Genomic DNA, 24,107 nt, shown 5'->3' with positions numbered 1-24,107 from the left:
TCCCCTACTTGATCCCTACACAAACAGCTGTCTTTAGTTTTCACTTTGTGGATAATTACATATATTATTTCTCATATTTTGCTGGATATTATCATTGCTTAATAAATTCCATAAAATTGGTTTTAAATAATGGAATAATAGAATATAACTTATAGCAATCACATCAAGTAAATTTTCCTTGTTTGTATTGCTTTTCTAATTTGTTACAGTTTGCTTTATATTGTAGAAGTTTATTTTTCTCTGTGTGATTTATTATATATATTATATAATATATACTATATTATATATTATATATATATATATATAATATAAATATATATGTGTGACATATATGTGATTATTACCTGAGTCTACATCATTATGGTCACTCATTTTGTAAATGATAACTAAACACCTACTCTGTGTCTTGCAATGTTCTTACTACTGAGGCACAGTCATGAATATCTTCATCAATGCAATGGACAACTGAATCGTGATATATCCAAAATAAAAATTAATACAGAATCTACAAGATGATGATGAAAGATATACAGAGAAATAAAGCTGTTGCTATTGTTTTTTCTTATCAATATTTTTCAGTTAAATCAGACACATAGGGTCTTACAGATAAGAAAAATTTCAACAAGCACTTAAGAAAAATATTAGGAATGCAGCAACATTGAGAGGATTCTTGTTTGGGGCACAGTAAGCCAAAGACATAATGAGTAAATATTACTCTATCCTCTTTGTAGGGGCTAGTTTTGTATTTTACAAACATAAAAAGTACTGATGAGCAAAGTGACATAAAATAACTTTCCTTATTTGGTTCTACCAGATTTTCTTCAGCTTCATCTAAAATCACTCTGCTGAAAGAAAAACCCCTATATTTTAGAGCCAGAAACTTTCTCTGTGCTTCAGGCTCTCTGTTGCACAGGTTCCGTTGCCTTGGGCAAGAAAGTTTAAACTTCCTGAGCTTACTGCTAAACAAAGAGCCTATGGCCCTCTGTGTTGCACCTGCTGCTGGAACCTTCCAGAGCTGGACTTCAGACCATTTGAAATTTAACTTATCCTTAGTATCATTCAGGAGTGATTTTTTACTTTTTAATCCATCCTGATGACTCTCACATTCAAAGATGAAAACCAAAGAAACCTGAGGTGTCAAGGCCATCCTGAGCAATGGGACTTTTTTCTCTTTTGTCAGGATTTGACCTTATTCATATTATAAAAGATGACTGAGAAGGGATGCAATGGGACCTTGTAAGAAACTGGAAATTTTTGCCCACTGGTATTGTTATCTGATCAATGTTTCATGCCTGGCCTCCTGAAGGGTGAAAGGGTGGTCTAAGGTACTACAAAGAAAACTTATCCTGGGAAGCTGAGGGCATCTCAGTCACAATCAGTCAAAGTATGTTTTCTTGTGCTGGAGAGCTAACTCCACAGAGGAGTTAATTCTCTGAGGTATTTTGCATTAATGATGAATTCAAATTGAAATAATTCTTGTTCGTTAGTTTCCTTTTCATGTGAAGGGACCTCTGCTTCCCTATTCCTATTATATTTCTTCCATTCATCATTTCTGCATTGCAAAATACTTTTGCCTCTAAATGTTAATGATTTTTAATTTAAAAAATTCAACATCTTCTTCTCAGAAGGAACCTGTGAAGTTGACCCCGACTAGGCCATATGCAGTACAGAAGCTGTAATTAAAATTCAACTTTATCTGATATATGAGAACAACAGTCAAGATACAAAAAAAAGGATCATTTCTTTAACTTAAAATGGTCAAAGGTGTGATGAAGTAATCAGATAACTTGTGAATATATTCAATCTCCAAAGTTGTAGAAAATGAGGGAGCAACTCCACCCTATCCAGTCTGGATGCCTGAAAGCTACTGAGGATGTTACACAACAATGACATTTTTGTAAGTGCACTAGTTAGAACCAAGTTTACTATTATATTTCATGTGATTAAATGTAAAAGGCACCAAATAAAAGACCTTCAAGAAATTTTAAAAAATAGAAATAAAATCAGTTTTGGTAGAACAGTAAAATAAAGAAATATTTAATTACTGTTAGAATAGATTAATATTCTACAATGATTATTTGAATTGAAATTAAAATCTGTATTTACTAGAAAGTCTTTATAAATATCTTAATTGGTATGGAAAGACAGGTAGTCAACATCTGTTTGATTATCACACATTATTTCTTTGATGCTTGACACAGATTTAACTGTGATTCTGCAAAGTCAGATTTACCAATGATCCATTCCAATTCCTCATTGCTTAATGTCATTTGTCAGTGGAGGCTCTCAAAGCATAGTATGCTTTAGGCTTTTCAAGTATCAACTGAGAACAATAGTCTTATGTATTATATGTGCCTGTAGAGATAAATAACAAGGCTCTATATACAGGAGGCCTTGACTATGTTTTTTAAATCACAAAAAAAATATTTTTGCTATACATATTCATTAATCCTTGATTGAAAGACACCCAGCATACTGCTTCTTACTACTTAAGCTGATTTTGGCAGTAGAATTGGTGTTCACTAGAATTCTTACTGCAAGTTCTTTGTTAAATAGTATTATTCCTGTCAGCATGGATTCTAAGATACAGTGAAAAATACCTTAACTGAGAGATCTTTTATAAAGATGCTTATATTTAATGAGCTACTAAATTTTGTTCTTTCAATAGCCTAATTAGAAGCAAACAAAATACCCTTAGTTCATATATAAGTAAATTTGGTTTATATTTAATAACACGGTTACATATCAATTTAACCAATATTAAAATCAAAAAATAGAACACATATGATAGAATATTAAGGAAGAAAATGATCAGAAGAAGACAACTAATTGTTTTGCTAAGAAAGATTATCTGGCCAAATGTATGTGTGTTTTATAGATTAATTATCCAAGAAAAGATTGATAAGGCTTTTCCAAAATGATATGTAAGATGGTATATAATTAAAACATCAATAGTTTGTAATATGCTACTATTTCATAACTAATAAAACAATGTTCAGAAGTTAGAAATGTATTATTAGAAATTGAGGAATACCAACAAATATTCCCTTCCTGATCTATAAAGTGTAATATAATAATTTTGTGCACTTTGATGAGTAATGCAGAGGTATTTAGCAAACTAATAGAAATAAAAATGTCTCTGTCTTTAGAATAATTTAATTATTGAGTATATGTAGAACTTTACATTCTAATGAGAGAGGAAGGGTAGATTTTTATTCTTCAAAGAATCATAGAAAATGGAAGGAGTGAAGTCTGCCTGGGCAGTCCCTGTTGTGTGTATGATGGATATTTACTATGCTCAGTGCCCTGCCCTGCTGAGATGAGAGAGACAAAATATATTGTACACACTTGGTGGTGTGCCAAACAGCCATTTGTCCTTTAGTATTAGCATTTTGGACTAACATACCTCTCTTCACCCTCTGTATGTTATAGGAAAGCTGTCTAGTTTTCCCTGCCATAAAACCCTGGAGTCATCTTCTTGTACTATTTGGAGGGTTGAGAACTGTTTGTTAACTCTATTACTCATATGCTATGGGCAGGATTGAATCATCTCTATAATCTATGATCTTTATCCCTATGAGTATTAACACTGTCCTAAGAGGCTATCCATATTATGAAGAAACACTTATGATTTTGGAAATTATTATATTCTACTATTTATTTCAACAGGAGCAAAATAAAATTTTGTTCTATGTATTTTATTGGGCAGTAGTTATTAATGCTTAACAAATATATATCTTTTTTTTACTTATTATTTTTTTATTTTTATTTATTTATTTATTTATTAAAGATTTCTGCCTTCTCCCTGCCACCGCCTCCCATTTCCCTTCCCCTCCCCCATTAAGTCCCCCTCCCTCATCAGCCCTAAGAGTAATCAGGGTTCCCTGCCCTGTGGGAAGTCCAAGGACCACCCATCTCCATCCAGGTCTATTAAGGTGAGCATCCAAACTGCCTAGGCTCCCACAAAGCCAGTACATGCAGTAGGATCAAAAATCCATTGCCATTGTTCTTGAGTTCTCAGTAGTCCTCATTGTCCACTATGTTCAGCAAGTCCTGTTTTATCCCATGCTTTTTCAGACCCAGGCCAGCTGGCCTTGGTGAGTTCCTGATAGAACATCCCCATTGTCTCAGTGTGTGGATGCACCCCTCGCGGTCCTGAGTTCCTTGCTCGTGCTCTCTCTCCTTCTGCTCCTGATTTGGACCTTGAGATTTCAGTCCGGTGCTCCAATGTGGGTCTCTGTCTCTGTCTCCTTTCATCGCCTGATGAAGGTTAATATTCAGGAGGATGCCTGTATGTTTTTCTTTGGGTTCACCTTCCTATTTAGCTTCTGTAGGATCACGTATAATAGGCTCAATGTCCTTTATGTTCAGCATTTTCTTAAACCAGAATGCCAGTAAAAAGAGGCATCTATCAAGAAAATCAACTAGAAAGAGGCACCACACCTTGGTTTGGATTTTCTAGCCTTAAAAACTGTCAGAAATGAATATCTTCCATTTTAAACTTTCTCTTTCAGTTGTATTTGGTTACATTAGCCTAAAAGAACTAAAGCCACTGGATCCCAAAAGTCAAGAAAGAAAATTCCCTAGCTTCATGGAGTCATTTATAAAACAATGGCCAAAAGACACTTAAGGTCATGCTCAACCTCCTTAGTGATCAGGGAAATGCAAATCAAAACAACTTTGAGATACCATCTTACACCTGTCAGAATGGCTAAAATAAAAAACACCAATGATAGCCTTTGCTGGAGAGGTTGTGGAGAAAGGGGTACACTCATCCATTGCTGTTGGGAATGCAAACTTGTGCAACCACTTTGGAAAACAGCGTGGCGGTTTCTCAGGAATTTCGAGATCAACCTACCCCTGGACCCAGCAATACCACTCTTGGGAATATACCCAAGAGATGCCCTATCATACAACAAAAGTATATGCTCAACTATGTTCATAGCAGCATTGTGTGTAATAGCCAGAACCTGGAAACAAATATATATCTTACTATCAGTACTATTGTGCATATTGGGTGATTTTACTTGGATATTTAAAACTTCATTTCATAATCAGCTTCAAGGATAAACCTCTTAAAACAAATTTCATCACTCCTCTTGTATTTAATGCTCAGTATCTCAGTAGCTCCCCCAGGCAATTGAAGCGTCGGTTTTGCCTATATGAAGCTCAAACAACCTGAGATAAAATGACCCCAGGCAATGTTTGCCAAACATTCTCTACTTAAAAAAGTATGTCTCCTTTATTTTCTATATCAATTCCTATTATGAGCATAGGACTAGGAGTCTTGAAGCAGATTCACATTACCTGACTACTGTGTTGTTAAATATATTTATTCAGTCAGTCAGTAAATGCTAATGTAGATGCTTATTTAGCAATTTGCATGTGGGGTACATAGAAAACCGATGTTCTTCCTTAAATATTGATCTCACTGAATTTGTATGTCACATGTGTCAATAAATATTTCTCATAACACCTATAGGAAAGTTATCAGCTAAAAAGGACAGTTGATAACTGCAGAATTAGAAAGAAACAAAAAGAGTTTATCTTGACTAAAGTTAATGGAGGGTCTTTAAAGCATAAGAGACAAGAACATTTGAAATATAATCCCCGGTTGATTGTTTCAATTTATATATTCTTATATTTAATAATGTCAGGTCCCTCTTCTTCGTGCTGGATTTCAATAATAAAGACTCTTCAAAAGCCCAAGGTTTCTGTGTCTATTGCTTATTTATACACAGTTTTAGCAAGTGAGGATTATTGTGAATATCAGCATGGGAATACAAGCACTATCCAATCATTAGCTAACCTATGATTTTCTTGTTATCTCTCCTTAATATAATCACCTAAAAAAGCCTGACAATTCAAGAACTATTCAGTCATTAACTAATCTATGATTTTCTTGTTATCTCTTCTTAAAATAATCACCTAAGATATAATAATGAAGAAAATGCTTTATATTGATTCATGACTATTAAAGTTTCTGTTAGACATTATGTAGGGGTTCTTCAATGACAGGATTTTCAATGTATAATGAGACTCTATTACTCACCCCATGGTCAAGAAGCCAAAGAATAAAAGGTAAGAGGCAGAGTCTCATGATTCCCTTCAAAAGTGTAACTACAGTAACCTATAGCTTCCCCTCTGTGCCTTCTTCTGAAAAATAGCACTTCCTTTCAATAGTGCCACCATCCGTACCAACCTTCTAACCTAAGGAATGGTGTGAAAATGGAGGATCCAATTTAAAACACAAGAAAGAAGACATAATAAGTCATTTAAGATGTGTACCTCCTCTTTAAACCTTCTCTTTTTAACTAAATGGATTATGAAAGACAACACCTTCAAGGAGAAAGTATTTGAAGATTATTACAATTTCTCATCATAGTTTGTATTTTTAACAACATCAAATCATTCTATAAGATATTCAAAGAATTCTAGTAACATCAGTTTTATATGAATGATTATTTTCTACAATGTTGGCTTATGTCTACAAATTCAATTTCTGTTATTAATATAATAACATAAAACAATATTTTGAATCTTTCTTTGACTGATAATTTTCAGTTTTTTTCCTTTAGGTATATGTTTATGTTCATATTACTGATTACTTAATAACAAAAATGATTTCTTAAAAACCCAACAGCAAGGTTATTTGGAGAAAATGTATGTTTCTCACATATCATATTTGCTATTAAAAAGCATATTAATTTTGACAGGTAAAATGTAATACCCATTCTTTGCTTCAGGGTAATTCTGAGTATAAAAAGGGAAAACAGCCCACGTTTTCTCTAATGATCTCAATTGCCAGTTCGTTAAAACCTTTAAACTATACGTTTTCAAAGCAAAGATTACATGGTTAACAGGCTTAAATCCTCTAACCACATCCAGGTTCTCAAGAATTAATTCATTAGCTTATAAATAAATTACATCCTCAAATCTTCTGCATAAACTAAAGTGCAGTTATTCATTTCCACCCCTTGGAGTTTCTGAGTGTTAGTTCAGATTTTTTAATTACTAACCAGGAACAGAAACAAGCAACACAATATTTTTTTTTTTTTTTTTTTTGGTTTTTCGAGACAGGGTTTCTCTGTGGCTTTGGAGCCTGTCCTGGAACTAGCTCTGTAGACCAGGCTGGTCTCGAACTCACAGAGATCCGCCTGCCTCTGCCTCCCGAGTGCTGGGATTAAAGGCGTGCGCCACCATCGCCCGGCGCAACACAATATTTTATGTTCACCAGGAAAAAAGAGTAAAGTGAAATTCTGTGGACAGGGAGGATATTTGCCTGGTCTTTTTCCCCCTTGTCTTGTCTTCTGTCATTCACATATATAAGCACTATTATGCAAAACAAAGTGATGCTTTATAAGATTCATACAGTCTTATAAAGAAAGATTATTTTATATATAAAATTTCCATCTTTTCTAAAATAGGCAAATCTCTATGGATTTACACATTTATGTTATTCAAGGTATAAATATACTTACCAAAGTTTATTTTCACAAAGTGTCATATTATTTTTAAATTGTATGGCATTTATTTATTTAACGTTTTATTATTCAGTGTTTGTGTGTATGCATGTATGTGTGTGAGAGAGTGTGTATATATGTGTGAGCTTATTATGACAAAAGTACGAAGATCTCAGCACAACTTGAAGGAACCATGTGGGTTATAGAGATCAAATTCAGGTCACCAGGGTTATGGAAAATACTTTTAGCAAGTAAAACATCTTTCCTGCCCTTAATTTTGACAATATTAAAATGACCATTTTTAATATTTTTTGATAGTTTAATTATAAATTCTGTTCTCAGATTTCTTTACAATACATATTACGCTTGTTTTGCAACTGTTAAAATTATTCCTGGAATAATTAATTAATTATGTATTACTGATTATGGATCAAATAGTATATGTGTGTGTACATGTACATAGGATATATGTATTTGTACATATATGCATATAATGATTCATTATTTGTAGTTTTTTTTTTCTCTTTGACTCTTTGGGGGAGATGCAGTTGCCAAATAAATACACACAATGGCTTATTATTACTTATGAATGCCCAGACTTAGCTTGGCTTATTTCTAGCCAACTTTTTAGAAAGTATCCATTCAGCTTTTACATCTGGGCTTTTACCTTTCTCTATTTCTGTATATCTTTTCTTTCCTACATGTTCCATGTATGACTGTGTGACTGAGTGGATGGTCCATTTTTTTCTTGCTCCTTGATCTTTTCCTCCCAGTTCTCTACTATTTTTTTTTCTCTATGACTGCCAGCCCCACCTACCATTTCTCCTGCCCTGATATTGGCCAGTCATGTCTTTATTACATCAATCAGGTGTTTTAGAAAATCAAAGTAACACAGCTTCATAGAGTTAAACAAAAACAACATAAAAGAATGCAACACATCTTTGCATCATTAACCACAGCTTAAAAAGTAACACATCTTAAAGTAATATTCCACAACAATTATATATGATGTTTTATAATAAAATCATACAACAAAACAAAATCTAAGTTAAAGATTTTCATCTGTTATACAGCATTAACCCTCTGTGATGGCTAGAATTATCAAGCAGACAGAATTTACAATCCTATAGGTGATAGGGTCTGACTACGCCTTTAGGTATTAGCTTTCATTGATATGAAATGATCCACCCCACTGTAGATGACATCATTTACTGTCTGGCATCCAGGACTTTCTAAGTGAAGAAGTGAAGCTGAATATCAGCCTGAATTCATTGCTCTTATTTCATGACTATGCAACATGAAAATCCACTTCAAGCTCCTGTGGCTGTAACTTCCTAACAATAATGAAAAATAATTGTGAGCAGTGATCACAAACTTGTGTCCTTAAAATGTTTTGTTTTTGTTCTTGTGAGTTTTGTCTGAATAGTTAGAATAGTAACTGGAAAGAAACTAAGACACAAAAACACAGGGTATAAGAGTTTTTTATTTCAATCTATGTACAATAGCTGAAATATTATTTGATGGGAGGTTGCTCTTGATAATGATTTTAAAATAGTATTTAAACACTAGAATTGTGTCTAAATATTCTAGGTTTTAGCAATTTAAATAGCATGCTGGTTTTTGGTTTTTGATTTTGTTTTTTGGTTTTTTATTTGTTTCTTATAAATCTCAACAGATTGGTTAAGTGACTACTAAAAACATTTTATCTAATTTATTTTGGAATCATTGAATTTATTTAGTACATCAGTGTTGATTAGTTTGTCAATAGCCAGATCACAGGGTTAGCACCATATTTTTGTACCACATCAACCATATAAACTATCCTATATGTGGTAATATTAAAATAACAAAAAACATATAAATGTGCTATCAGATAATAACAAGTCTCACCATGAAATATTTGCAAGCTGAGTTTCATACTTTCTTAAATTATTAACCGACAAGTATTTGGACCTATTATTTACTATGGAGGTATGAGTCACTTCTAAATTCTCCTTTTATATATTTGGAGGTTATTTCTAAATGAAGATCATGAACATTAATTAGTTGTCTGTGAAAGGTTTATTTTTCTTTCTACTAAAAGCATGATCAAATAGAAATGAATCATTTCTAGGATTTTCCAGAGTTTTTTAAAATTAAATTGTATTTAAAATATTTCCAGAAATATTTTGGTTCTGAATAAGTGGACATAAATACATCATTGCCAAAGAATCCTCTGAATTCTGCCCAGATGCTCTAGTCTTAATTAGAACTACTCAAAGAAACTGGTCTGCAAGTGTTCATAATTGGTCTCTAAAGATATTGGAAACATTCACTGGATTACAAATCAACTCTCACAAAAAATAAAACAAATACACTCTGGATAATTTAATCAAATTTGGTTTTAGGGTGGTAGGAAGTGTGTGAATTGCAATTTATTAATATAGAAAATATTGCTTGGTTTACATTCCTGGCACAGATTTTGTACCTCCTTAAGGACACAACATATTTGACTAGTAAATGAGTGTGAACCACTCACTCAAAAGCCCAGATTAAGTAAGTAAATTTCTCACAGGAAATTGTATACTCTATACTGTCATATTTTGAAGATTTTTCTGACTCTGTTAAATATTTTTGTAATGGGCCAAGGTACATTGGGCCACAACAATCTTTCCTCCATATGAAAACAAAACAAGAGTGCTCAGAGAGATTTGTGTTGAGCCTCTGAGAATGACAATGGTGTCGGACCTTGTATGCAAGACCATCTCCCTTGACCATGAATGAACCTAACTTGCGGTTTTTGCCCATATAATGTCAACCCCAAATGATGAGGAGGCTCTCCTCCCTACTGTGCTTCATTAAGTGGACAAGACCCCCAGTCTAGCTGAATAGCGTGCTGAATAAACCTTGCTTTTGCATTCTGAACTTGATTGGATCCTGTTGGTCTCTCTGGGGGCGCGACTTGGGTCCAAGAGGATAATCAAACACCATCACTTCAGCAGATTACCATGTAGAGTTCCATCTACCCTGCCTTCATCAGCGGATCTGGTGAGTCACCTGGTATTTCTTAAAGGGGAAATTAGGTTTCTATGAGGGGAAGGGAGGGAGGGAGCAAACGAGGGAGGGGGAAGGAAAGGAGGGAGGAAGCAAATGAGGGAGGGGGAAGAAAAGAAGGGAGGGAGCAAATGAGGGAGGGGGAAGAAAAGAGGAAAGGAAGGAGGGAAGGAGTGAGGGAGGAAGGGAAGGAGAAGTTTTTTCCAGGTTAAGAATGGGGAATGGGTGAAATTATTATGATAAAGGCAGTTAGATCTCTGTGTGGTTCACAGTGGTTGCTTTAAAATGGAAAAATTGAATGAAGGGGTAACCTAAATCGTTGGGATTGACATAATGTAAATCATAATTATTATTGGGCACTTCATATTTTATCCATAAAAGACTGGTTGGATAACTATGTCAAATAAGAAAATTTGACTGATAAAATATAAACTTTAGAGAGACTTATGGTTGATCAAATGCAAGTTTTAAAAAGACTACTTATAAGACACAAGGCTTAGAAAGATTTACAAATGAAAATGATAAATATTTTATTGATAACATACAAGTCTTATAAAAATGAAAATAAGAAAAATAGTCATACACAAACAGAGGAATTTAGAGCAGTGACTACTGCTTCATTGCATTATGAAATTGAAAAGGTTCAAGGTTATTAGAAAACAAAATTTAACTTATTGTTACCATACAAGAATGACCACCAGATGATAGGCATCCCCAAGACTATGCATAAGTCTAATGGGATCCTGTAGAAATGTGAGATTTGACGAGATTTATGGTCTTTTCATACTGTATGCATTCACCAATGTGATTTAGATGTTAAATTCATGGGCAACTCCGAATAGACTTATTCCATAAGATTGGAAAGAATTAGCTGTAGCAAAATTGGAAACTGGCCCTCAGTTACAATGGAAAATATGGCGGAAACAGGAAACTAGCATCATAGAACAATTAGGTAAGGCTAAAGATATCGAAATTCTCAATGACTGAGTTCTTGGTGAAGATCAGTATGCTGATTTTCAAAGAAAGTTTAGATTTGGTGGTTACATTTTGGGTCTATATCATGTGGGACAAGATTGAAGAATCAGGCAAGAGGATTGAGTTATTTGCTAAATGATAAAACGCCCAAAAGATGCCTTCATTGAATTTTTACAGATTGACTTCAGAGGCAAACAGAATGTTAGATCCAAAATATAGACAAACATTAGTTGAATCTTTGGATTTTGAAACAGCTAATTCAGAGTGCCAAATGGTATTTAGGTGTTTAAAGGCAAGATCAGCATTCATAGATGAATGGGTTAGAAATACCTTTGATGTTGGACCCCATGTTTATGATGCTGCTTTGAAAAGAAAAATAATTTCTAAAAATTTATATATATATATATTAAAGTGTTATATATAACACTTATATATATTGTATATAGCTATATATAACTGTATATAACTATATATATAACTATATATAACACTTTAATTGTGGGAAAAAGGTCATTTGAAAAAAGAAAAAGTCTCCTGAGTAAATTAAGAGCATGGTGACCTTGGGAGAGGGCTAAAGGGGAGGGGAGAGGCAGAGAGGAGAGCAGACAAAAATGTAAAACTAAATAAAAAAACAATTAAAAAGAGAGAAATAAAAAGGGATTGTAGGCAAGATGTTCTTAGAAAAAATATTTTTTCTATAGATCATGAAAACAGAAGCCCCAGCCTTCTGGAGTATGAAGAAGGAGTGGCAAAGACTGGTATTGGGCTAATTAATGCAGGTCAACAAGAGACAGGCAAGATAACCCTATGCTATCAGAAAACTCCCTGATGTGTCTCCCATAGGCCCAAATATCAAAGTGTTTCAACCATTCCCTGTTTGCATCAGAGAAATTTATCCACAGGGCAATTAAAAACTTAATACCTCTGGTTAAAAACCAAACTGCTTTGGATATAATCAAAGATAGAGCAGCTTTGATAGATATAACAAAATGTTCAAAAGAGACCAGAAAACAAGTATTTTGCTAAATTGCTATAAATGATTAGAGATAAATGCTAAACACACTCATAAATCACATTTAAAAAGAGGTTTTGGTAGACACAGAAATAAATGTAACAATAATTTCACCAAAATTTTGGTATCTAGATTGGCATCTTTTGGATGTAAATGTTTTACTTCTATGGGTTTGAACTATGCCTCAGGTAAAACAAAGTGCAAGGTGGGTCTTGCATATAATACAAGAAGGACAGATAGGACAATTAAAGCAATATGTAGTTAACATATGAATGAATTTATGGGGACCTATTTTATTGTTCATATAGAGATCTCAGATTAACATTTCCCCAATCTCAGAAACAAGCAATACAATAAAGTTTGATTTTTGAGAGAAATATTAAATGGTATTATCAAGAGACCATCCAGGTTGTACATATGCAAAGCACAACAGATGTTAGTTTTTCAAGGGTATCAAAAGACATACCTTTAAATGGTTAACTGGTAAACCTGTCTGTGTAAAACAATAGCCTTTGACATCAGAAAAATTACAGGAACAAGAACAACTGGTTCAGGAAAAGCTAGATGCTCAACATAATAAAGAATCTATCAGTACTTTAATTCTCCTACATTTTCCATTAAAAAGAAATCTGAAAATGGGGGAATGTTAAAAGATCTACAAGCAATAAATAAGATGATTCAGACAATGGGCTCTCTAGAGTATGGAATTCCATTGCCTTCTTTATTAAAAAAGAATGGTCTGTTATAATGATTGAGTTAAAAATCTGTTTTTTACTATACCTTTACAAGAACAGGATAGAGAAAACCTTGCCTACCTACTTATAATAATTTCTAGCCTCCTAAAAGGTATCAGTGGATAGGTTTTTCATAAAGCACCCCTACCTCTGTCAATATTTTGTACAACAGCCATTGGAAATAATTTGTCAATAGTTTCCTCAGTCTATAATTTACCATTATATGGATAATATCTTACTAGCTGATTCAGACACATATACTTTGAAAAATTATTTACAGAAAAAAAGAAAATTTTGCCTTTTTGGGAATTGCAAATTACTCTTGATAAAATAGAAAAAGAAGATGCTATTTGTTACCTCATATATAAAATAGGTTTACAAAAAATAACCACAGAAAGTTTAGATCAAGAGAGATAAATAATGAACTCTTAATGATTTTTAATAATTTCTGGAAAATATTAACTGGTTACCAACCACAATCATATTAAAAATTCAAGCACTAAGTAATTTATTTTAAATCTTACAAGGTAATAAGGCTGAAATAGTCCAAGAAAGTTATCAGTTGAGGCTGATAGAAAATCAACTTTTATAGAAGAGAAATTGCAGAATACACAAATGGATCACATGGATTCTTAGTTTGATTGTATCCTGGTCATACTATCTTCTATGAATTTTCCTACAAAAATTCTTATGCAGAGAGAAGATAATATCTTAATGTAAATATTCTTCTACACAAAAGAGTAAAAAGATAAAAACCTATGTAGAAAAGGTTTCTTAATTGATTCTGAAAGGAAAGTTGTGAGAACTTGTGGTACCTTTTACTAATGCTGAAATTGTCTCATTATATGGAGAAAATATTATCTCAGAATTTATAATGTATCTTAGAAATTTCATAATTTTAAAGCACATAGAAGTATCTATGTATGTATATATAATCTTTCTAGAATTATATACATGATCATATAGAGTGCTAACTAATTCTCAAAATAGAATTCATTTAAATTCCTGTACATGATTTGGGGTTTGAATCTGTAGCAGGTGTTTAGGAATTAAGCTTTTGTATCTCAGATGTATTTAATAAATTATAGTCCTACAATCACTCCAAGATCTGATGTACAAGGCATTTAAAATGTTTAAGTTTTGTGCAGTGAGCCCTGATTATTCCTAACGGTGACCTTTGAAGTCTCCAAAACAATGATTGGGCCTCACAATAATGAATCCACATGGATAGTGGTAATGACACTAAGTTTAACAAATGTCACCCAAAGATCATTTTTGAACCACAAACTGCTCAGGACAACTTCAAAGTAGTTAACCAAGATGGTCCAGTCTTTAGACTACTCCAAACAAGACTTCAAATAAACCATATACTTTCCTATCACTCCTAGAATTTGATCTTTATTTCAATTTTTTCCAGTGTCTCTTAAAAATACTTTTATCCCCAGACATCAGGAAGTAATTTTAAAAACATGACACTCACATTACCAAGAGTTGGATTGGTTGGTTTTGGGTCATTTGGTAGATGTTTGCCATTGTTTACAGGCACCTGTTATAAGTTGTTATTGGCCATGGACAGGTAGAAAACTTAGCAAAGGAAATTAGATTAAGAGATGTCATTCTAAAATGAAAAAGGGGGAGTATAGACATAATAGGATAAAAGTATAGATTATTAAAAAGCAACTATTTGTAATATTTTACATTGGTATGGATTTTTATATTGACAAAAATTTAATGTCAATTTATATTGTATACAAGTTTATACTCTTGTTATGATTATTTTGTATGTTGATACAAAGTTAAGATTATTTTGTTATACTGTATATATGTTTCTACAAAGAAGGCAATGATTAAACTTTGTCAATAAAAGGTAGGACAGTCCTTAAAATTTTTCCTGTTCACAAAATATTCTGTTAGATATTCTAGGCCTGCAAGCTGTAGGTGGATACCCCAATGTTGCAGAGAAAACTCGAGGTTACTGTCTACATAGCCAGACATTTCTATAGTTTGGAAGTTGTTTACTTTGCCCATCCTATTTACTTAAATATTATTGGATTCCTCTTGGTTTAATGATGCAGTTAAAGATCAGATAGTTATAGTTTTAGTTTTTGTTAGTTATGATAGAAAGTAATTTAGGTACAAAACTTTGGACTCACCAAGAGAGGAAAGATAATGGAGTATTTTCTTTAAATTTGCCCAATACAAATGAACTGGACATTGTGAATATAATTCTTACTTGATAATTGTTCTTACTGCATCTTAATTTTTTAAGGTTAATTCTTTCCTTTTAGTTGGACACTACCTGATAATTGTTCTATTTGCATATAGTTTCCATACATTACATTAAAAAAAAGACCTTTTTATTTAGGCAAAGATGTATAGCTGTTAGAGATGGTTTGTCAGTGTTCCTGTTTCAAGACTGCCAAGGGAGTTTGACCTTGGTTTAAAAAGGTGGGGTTCACCTTCATCTGATCAAAGTGGACTGATAGGACTTCTTGGCCTTGTCTCCCAGGGAAAGGTGAGTTCACTATCAACCTGTTCCACAACCCCACAATACAGTACAATCAGACATAATAGCAAGTTAAGTCAATGCAGGAACTCAGTTTATTACTGTGAGCATCAGCTTATATAAGTTAAGTGACATCATAAAAGCTGTTGTGATATGGGGGTACCTCCAGTCAATGAGAGACAGCCAAGCCCTCCCTCTGGCTAGAGGGGCATCTACCTAGATTTGGCTGTCTCATTCCTACTCACTAGTTTTGAGACTATTCTTTCAAACTTAGCCAGGCTTTTCCTCTGTCCTACAGGCCTGGAGGTACAGACCCTGAGAAAATTTTGGCCCACCAGTGGACCATAGAGTTTTTGACAAATACAGAGAAGATAGAGAGACACACAGAAGAAATAAGAACAGGCTAGGAGAGATGTATAGGCCTTTTTGACCAAGGAAAGTAGAGAAGAGAGTAGGTGATTTTTTCTCCATTGATTTGTGAATCTCTCGGATTTATTCCCAATTTAACTCCTATTTTTTACTTTTTATGAAAACAATAAAAGACATCATAACACAGGAAATTAGATATACAGGCACCATATCAATGTTATTCAGCTGTGCATACTGTTACTTTTAGTCTTGCATATGTTTATGTATGCATACATTTTGTATTACTATTATAAGAACACATTTACATGACAAATAGCCACACCAAAGGGATGAACACATGATTTAGAGTTTATTTTATATTTTACGTTACTTTCTTTAATGTTGAGACCATCAAGTATTCAAAGAACATAGTTTTTCCTGAAAATGCCATCCATATGTGATAGAAAATAAGATGATAGGAGCGGCCAGAGCTTCCTTCAAGGGCTTCAGTTTTCAAGCTTGTTTTTCACATGCTAACATCCTTGATGACAGAAAATCTGACTGCTATGAGATGGAAGCTCTGAGTAAATTTAATTTGCATTTCTCTGAGCTGAAGAATGTTGAACACTTTTACATATTATCATTTATATTTTATCTTTTCAAGTTGTAAATCCAAGGATGGACCAAATACTGGGTGATTTTGAGATGGTTTGTTGGATCCTAGTTTGTTATAAACGCTGGATGTTTATCACCTGCCACATACATACTTGGCTAAGATTTCCTCGCATTTTATAGTTTGTCTCTTCACTTTGTAAATTATTTTTTTTTTGCAGTAGAGAGTATTTTAATTTCATTTAATCTTATTTGTCAGTTCTTGCTTCTGTTTGCTTAGTTATTGGAGAACATCCAAGAAATCCTGGCCCATGAACATATGTTTTCCTCCAGCTTTTTTCAAGTTCAGGATTTACATCAAGGTCTTTTATCTATTTTAAATTGACTCTTTTAGGTATGATAGGAAGCAATCTACATGTATTCTTATACAGATAGATATCTACTTTCTTATAACACTGCTGAAAAGACTGTCTTTTCTTCAATGCAGTTTTTGGATACTATTATGAAAAATCAAGAGGTTGTAATATTCTGTTGTTTATTTCTGGCTTTTCTTTTCTATTCCCTAAGCCTATGCATATATTTTTGTGGCAATATTATTCTTTAAAATTTGGCTCTGCAGTGTACTTAGAAATCAAGTATTGTGACATCTACAACATTGTTATTTCCTTTTAGAATTCCTTAACTTTCTGAGTTCTTTTGAGTTACTTATGAACTTTAGGTTGGTTTACTTTTGTTAAGGGAGAATGTTACGGCAATTTTGACTAGGATTTTACTGAATCTATATAGTGCTGTTAGTACATAGGCATCATTATATTACTGCCTGTAAGATACAGCATGAGAGAGATGTTAGTGAGTCCCATAGCAGGTGAGGTACGCTTGTGGGAAACAGAATACACCATGAAAAGGGAGATAGGGTATAGAGTTTATTTAGAGGGTATTGGGAGGGTAGGGGTAAAGGAAAGAGAAAGAAAGACAGAATGAGGAAGAGGAAAGAGAAAAGAGAACAGAGGGACCAAATGAGCTTAGCTTGGAGGCAGGAAGAGAAAAATTGGGAGTGGACAGAGCTTATCTCTTATAGAGTCAGAGTACTGCCTGGTTTCATTCTGCCAGATGGCAGGGAAGGCCAGCATAATCCTAACATTACCAATTTTCTCTTATGATAAAGAGATGGGAAAATTAAGAGGGGGCATGGGATAGAGGCTTTGGGTTCTCAAGACATTTTCTTGCTGATTTGTGGGCTTTGAAATCTTGGGGGACCTATGATGCTGCAATGCTTACAAAGTCTTGAGATATTTGGTTGTTTCACTGGTTTTGTGGAACTGTTCAGTGTCTCTTGGACATGGCGAGGTACTGGCAGAGAAGAGGAAAAGATTAAATTTAGAAAGAAAAAAGTTCTTTAGGTCATGTTGATTGAGGAGGAAGGTGTTAGGATCAGAAAAGATGGGAAGACTTGGACTGATTCGGGCCTTGTATATGAGGGAAGGGTGCATCTGACCTTTTTGAGGTGAATCCTCCAAGACTCTTGCTGGAACTTACAAGAGTTATTTGAGTTTATGAAAACATAAATTTTATGTTAAGATTATGAATTGCAGCATAATGAGAGAGAAATCTGATAACCTGCATTTATACAGTTTAAGCCTATTATGCATGATCCTAAAGAAGCTAATTAAGAAGATGAACCCAAAGAAAAACATTTAGGCGATGAAAGGAGACAGAGACAAAGACCCACATTGGAGCACCGGATTGAAATCTCAAGGTCCAAATCAAGAGCAGGAGACAGAGCATGAGCAAGGAACTCAGGACCGCCAGGGGTGCACCCACACACTGAGACAATGGAGATGTTCTATCAGGAACTCACCAAGGCCAGCTGGCCTGGGTCTGAAAAAGCATGGGATAAAACCGGACTTGCTGAACATAATGGACAATGAGGACTACTGAGAACTCAAGAACAATGGCAATGGGTTTTTGATCCTACTGCACGTACTGGCTTTGTGGGAGCCCAGGTAGTTTGGATGCTCACCTTACTAGACCTGGATGGAGGTGGGTGGTCCTTGGACTTCCCACAGGGCAGGGAACCCGGATTACTCTTAGGGATGATGAGGGAGGGGGACTTGATCGGGGGAGGGGGAGGGAAAGGGGAGGTGATGGCAGGGAGAAGGCAGAAATCTTTAATAAATAAATAAATTAAAAAAAGAAACATTCTTATACTCAGACTTTTATAACTTCCATTTGTACACCTTAAGTCATTTTCTTTTACCCTGAAACATCGTTATCCTCGGACCTTTATAACTTGCAGGTACACACCTTAATAATTTGCATCTGCATACCTTAAAACACCTTCATAAGCCAAAAGCTTTCTTAGACCCTCACATTTGAATTTTCAACGTTAAACACCATTCATATAAACATGGTAAGTAGTTATGCTGAAATCTTTTTGTGAGGTTCTTTTTTAATCTGACAAACTCCCCAGCTTTCAAACTGCATCAGAGTATTTGAGAGGGATAAAATTTTATCTGATTTATTGATTCAAAAATGAAAAAGACCTTATTAGATTGGCTACCTAGATGACCACTTTACAGGATTCTCCATGGTTGGTGAAGGCAGGGGCCTCAGCGCAGTATTTGCCTTCTGCTGTAAGCACAATGCCTGCCAGACTTCAGAAGATCCTGTGGTTTAGGAGTCTGTAGTAATACAGCCTACCTTGCCCTCGGCAACCAGTTGATTCCAGTGTCCTGTTGTCCACTATCTGAAGATCTTCAGCAGTTTAGATGAAGGGCAGTTTTGCTCAGTGGCTAGGGCTTTCACTTGTTGAAGTGAGTTATGGATGGAGGTGCCTCTATTACAATTTATCTTCTTTGGAGGAAATGAGGTTGCTGCCAGAAGCCAACCTGGATCTCTGTTATGAAAGTCTTTTAATAATTAAACATTTAAATGCCATATTCTCCAGATCTCTGAGCATTTGAGGGCTGTCTATGGGTATATATAAGTTATGAATATACTGACATTAGTGTAGGATCTGCCTGAAGAGCTGGATCCAAGCTGAAAAGTTGTGGAGGAATATTTTATTCAGAGCTTAACAATAAAATCTGACAATAGTGAAGAACCTCTAGGTTGGCTTTTGTTAATCTGAAATATATCTTTGTGACCTTAAATTTTTATCATTATATATAATATATTTTAAAGCAGGGTTGAATGTTGCAATAGATTTAACCATGTATTTATCGTTATTTGAAAGTATATACCAATGTAAAATATTTGAGAATTATTACTTTCTTAGTCAAGAATGAGATGCAACGAACAGAGCTCATTAGGACTGCTTAAAACATTTTTAACAGTAAGTACATGTATAAATACATGCAGTTGAAATCAAGTTGCACACACACACATACACACACACACACAGAGTTAAAGCCAGCTCACATTTGCACATAAAGTTAAACCAAAAGTCATATACATGCACCCACACATATGTTAAACAGGAGTTGAAAGTGGATGCACTGGTGGGCCCTACCAAAAACGTGCCACTGTGCAGAACATACCACATTCAACAGAGTCAGTAAGAGGTATTTAGAGACAACAACATAAATAAAAGGAGAGACAAAGCAAAGGATACTTTTAGTAAGGATGGTGCCTAGGTTACCTCACCTGCTCTTAGTCAAAATGATGGTAGTCACATGGCCGCCTATAGCAAAGAAAGCAGTGAGGCCATCTAGCCCGCCTTCCTTGCCCTTAATCAAGATGGTAGCCACCCCGGTTCAAAGCTCAGACAAACCACATGATTTTTAGAGTAGCAGCATGAATTTTAAATGGATGCAAATAGCAAGAGAGACGTACAGGATACATTTAAAACAAAATTATATTCCTGTGGCCACACCATTCATGCCTTTTTCGTACAAGAAGTAGACTGGAAATTCCCCAGTGCTTTCAGCCCCCAGTTGTGCTGGAAGAAGGACCTATGGTGGCAGTGGACTGTGGTGGCAGAGACAGGGATCCGTGAATGGTGGGGATATGTAGAAGAGAGACAGATCCTGCCTCAGACAGGCTCTGCCATGGTGGGTGACAGTCCATTTAAGCATGGCTGGATTACATGCCAGGAATGAAAGGCAGGCAAATATTCAGAGAAAAGGGACAAAGAGCAAAGGCCACACTTTCAAATAGGATCAATGGAAGAATGTTATAAAAGGTGGGAATGGCACAGTTTCCAGGAGTGAGGTAGGGATCATCCTGTAGCCTCTGATGTTCTAGAGACTAAGAAGAAAAGATCAGATGTGGGCAAGAAAAACCATAGCCAAGAAGAATCTTCAGTCATGAAAACATGGCAAAAAGAGGTGGAAGGAAGGGGCTTCACTGTTTGCCGGTGTTAGGTAAAGAATCCCAGCCACCCCGAGTGACTGGATTGAAGCGTCCAGGTACTCAATTTCTGTGTGCCTCAGCCCATCTACCCACAGATGGGAGGGAACATAGAGAGAGCCTGGCTGAGTCACACACCAGTGTAAGAGAGACTTTAGAGGGTCCCATGGTGAGTATGGATCTCTGGCAGGAAACAGATTATACCATTCAAAGAGAGATTGGGAATATAATTTATTTAAAGGGTATTAGGAGGGTGGGGGGAAGAGAGAGAAAGAGAGAGATGGACAGAAATAGAGTCAGAGAGAGCAGGGAAGAGGAGAGGAGACAAGAGAGTATGGAAAATAGCTTCCCTCTGAGGAAAGAAAGAGATTGGGAGTAGGCAGAACTTGTCTCTTAAAGGGACTCATCCTGCAAGCTGACAGGAAGGCCAGCATAATCCTAACACCTATAGAAGTCATTCATTTGCTGTTTTTACAGCAAATACTTCCAGTGTTGTTTTCCCCATTTAGTACAATATTGGCTATAGCAGTGTCATATAGCTTTTACTATGCTAAATTTTATTCCTTCTATCCCTCATTTCATTAAGGATTTTTAATGAAGGATTTTGAACTCTGTTCATGGCATTTTCCGATTTATTGAGGTGGTCAACTGAATTTTATATGTAATGTTCCATTCAGTTATTTTCACATAGTGAACCTTCCTTATTTTTCTGGATTAAAGGCAAATAAATCATAGCATGTAATCTTTTAAATGTATTATTGAATCCAACTGGCAAGTACTGTATAGTTTTTCAATGTCATTCATGAACAAAATCTGTCAATAATTTGTGAGTGTGTGTTTGTGTGTGTATGTATGTATGCATCATTATCCTTTTTATCATGTTGATAATGTTTTTATAAAGGGAGTTTGGTAGTATGTTTTCCATTTGACTTTTATGTTTCTGTTAGAAGAATAGTTTTAAGTTTAAGATCTCTTTATAGATCTTTCTGTAAGGACTCTTTGAAAATCCTTATCATATTCATGTCTTTGGATTAAGAAATGAGGATTAAAATATTTTAGACTTTTATGTTGTTTTGTCTTTTCTTTTGCTTCTGCATTTCAGTTTACATTTCGGTTGGCTTAGATATTTTTTTTAGTCTTACTTTTGATCATCAGTGTGACACCTAATTTGGAGGGCTCACTTTTTTGACATTAGTAAAAAAGGAAAAAAAAGTGATAACAAGTAAATTGGTTTTTAACATAAAGAAATTAATTGATAAATATCACCACTACTGTCTTTTCTTTTAATGTTTCTTCGCACAGTTTTAGATGCTACTTGCTGCATACAGTATTATAGTCTGAGGTAAGAAGGATCTCACCTACTCTCAAGATTCCCTAGTTCCAACACTGTGGTGTTCAGCAGTATCTATAGGTTTTTCACAGTACACACAACACTGATTTTTCTAAGACTGAATCAATCAATGTGGTTTCAGATACCAAACATCAGTTAATATTCTATTGATTGATGAAACTGTTGAAGTCAAGTGCCCATTGGAGTTTCTGCATTTTCCTTTCTACCAGTGATGGACTGTGTGTCAGATAGGTGGCTCTAGCTATTTTCATCTACTGATAAACTATAGAGCTTGAGTTTATTAAGATCTACAGTCATCATCTGATTGTGGGAATTTCTTTGAGACAATGAAAGTATTAGCTCTCTCCCTTGCCATCCTCACTAATAGAACTGAGCCTTCTGTGGCCTGAACTCAAAGGCATGTTCACTTATTGCTGTAATACTCTCCACAAAACTCTTATGAGTATCCCCCACCTTGTGGTTATGGCTGGATGACCTATGGCTGCCTAACTCAATATTGTCCTTTATTAGTTGGCTCCCACTATCAGTCTATCTTAAGTTTCTGGCAAGATGACCCATGCTCAACACACTGAAACTTGAGGAGACTCTAAACAGAACAGCTCTAAATTGTTGCTTTGTTACACAAGGAGCATCACAGCTTTATAAAAACTATCAAATGAATTTAACTTTTATATAATTGTGACTGTCCTAGTGGGTAGAATTTACACACTCCATTCAACAAGGTCACCTGCTGGTTTCTATACCTAGTGCCCCCTCTTGAATTTTAACTGAAATGATACGTTTCTCCAAAACTCAACTTTTTCTGTGCTTTTCAAATGTCATATTGAACTGTTTCCTAGTTTTGATGCTCTTCAACATTTTCTCTCTGTGGAATAGAGTCTGTTCTTTGTTATTTTGATTGCACTACATCGACACACACTAGATGCTTATTTCTGATATGCCTCTTCCCCTGGAAATCTTCCAAATGATTCTTGATATTTGTTCTTTTTTTTTTTTTTGAAATTCTAGGGTTGTTTTGATGTCAACATAACTCAGAGGAATTGCTATCTCAATTGCTTTCTTTTATATTCTATCATGCCTGTTTGAGATTATGATCAGTAAATAGAGAAAAAAGAATGTTTAGTATGTTTCATGCACAAATTTTCTGAACTATAAACATGATGGAAAAACAGGTGTACTAAATCATGGATAGAAAGCAAATTTATAATAAAAAGGAGATGTTTTTAATTGCATATCTTATTTCCTAATTCCTATTAGATATGAGTGAAAGAGATTACTTTTATTTCCAATAAGAAACAGAGCATAATTCTATTTTTGAAGGCTGACCTCAGTAAAAACAGATTATGCTATTTTTTCACCTCTGATAATTTTCACAGTTATGCTCTATAACTGGAGCTTTGAAAACATGACCTCTGGCTTTGATGTGCTTGTGAAATTACTTCTCTATCATTAAAAATCATTCTTTCTAAACAGAGTTAATGAGATAGCCAAGGATCTCAGCACAACTTTTTGTTGTTGTTTTATGGAGAGACCACGTTTGATTATGTTAAACAACTTCTCTTTGCACAAGGACAAGACAGCAATTAATGAGCTAAAATACTGTGTTTTATATTATTGTAATTGAAAGAGCATTGTTACAGTGTCTTCTTTTTTTTTTTTTTTTGAGTGCTGGTTCATAATTGGAAAAAAAAAACCTCAATTGCTCAATTGTTCTTTAGTGTTT

The sequence above is a fragment of the Chionomys nivalis genome, chromosome 6 (genome assembly GCF_950005125.1).
Source record: "Chionomys nivalis chromosome 6, mChiNiv1.1, whole genome shotgun sequence".
Lineage (NCBI taxonomy): Eukaryota > Metazoa > Chordata > Mammalia > Rodentia > Cricetidae > Chionomys > Chionomys nivalis.
This window is presented reverse-complemented; position numbering follows the sequence as displayed.